Genomic DNA, 1191 nt, shown 5'->3' with positions numbered 1-1191 from the left:
CCAGCTTAGGTGATAGAGGGAGACTCCGTCTCAAAAATAATAATAATGAAAATAAAAATAAAAATAAATGGGGCAAAATTCAAAGGAAGATACACACAGTACCTAGGATGCAGGTTTCATCATTCGTTCACTCATTCATTCATTTAAGAAAATGAAACGCCTCGACTGAGCACTTTCCTGTGCCCCAAGCTGGGTGTCTTCCCAAGTCACCTTGTACCCTCCCCACCCCTCTGGGGGAGGAAAGTCAGGAATCATCCATCCATTGGCTGAGTCAGGAGGTGGAATGACCTAATTGTTGAAAATTTTGTTCCTAGTTTGTTCTTTGTCTTTTAATTTTATTTGTGGTGTTTCCTGACGTCCAAGGATTGTTAATGTTCATATGGTCAAATCTTTGTGTCTTTCCTTTGAGGACTCTGGCCTGAGATACCTAGAAAGGGCTCCCCGGGGAGTGATGTTTAGAGCCATATTTAAAGCCATATGTCATGAGCAGTTAGGGGTCCGAGGAGGCGATCCTGGCTCATTCTTTCATTTTACCAAGGAGGAAACTAGGCTCCATGGTGAGCAGGCAGCCCTGCCAGAGTCCAGGATTCTGCCCAGGGCTCTTTCTGCACATAATGAGTGGCTCAGAGACCCTTATAAAAATTAAGACAAGACAGAGGGCTCTCTACCTCCCAGGCTGCATTGCCGAGTAACTGACACAGCTTCTGTGAAGCCAGAGGCCATCTCATTCACCCTGTAAATTCCGTGTCATCTGCTTCGCTCTGAATATTCCTTCAACTGTCCCGCTGTGGCTACGGGCCCTCAAACCTATTCCCCTGAAGGCCCTTCTAGGCTTGTGAAGGCAGACACCACCAGGGGAAACACGAAGAGTCACATAAGCTTCCAAAATTCCAGGGACTGCGCTCGCTCCGGCAGCACATACACTAGATTTGGAATGATACAGAGAAGATTAGCATGTCCCCTGCACAAGGATGACGTGCAAATCTGTGAAATGTTCCATAATTTTTTTAATAATAAAAAAATATAAAAAAATTCCTGGACCAGGGAATTCATGGAAGCAGAGGGGAGAATGGTGATCGCCAGGGGGTGGTCTAAGGATACAAATTTTCAGTTACAGAGGAGGAATAAGTTCAAGTGATCAAGTGGTACTGCATGGAGACTATAGTTAATAATAAGATTATTATTATTATT

At 44.3% G+C, this 1191-nt stretch overlaps 1 non-coding gene across 1 annotated transcript; it reads left to right on the top strand.

Annotated features, from left to right (window-relative positions):
* Positions 1-899: 899 nt before the first annotated feature.
* Positions 900-1006, top strand: LOC116270938. Its single transcript, XR_004179233.1, has one exon. It is a non-coding gene; the product is annotated as a U6 spliceosomal RNA (small nuclear RNA).
* The last annotated feature ends 185 nt before the right edge of the window (positions 1007-1191 follow it).

The sequence above is a fragment of the Papio anubis genome, chromosome 16, assembly GCF_008728515.1.
Source record: "Papio anubis isolate 15944 chromosome 16, Panubis1.0, whole genome shotgun sequence".
Lineage (NCBI taxonomy): Eukaryota > Metazoa > Chordata > Mammalia > Primates > Cercopithecidae > Papio > Papio anubis.
Note: the sequence above shows the minus strand (reverse complement) of the source record. Positions and strands in the feature narration are given on the sequence as shown.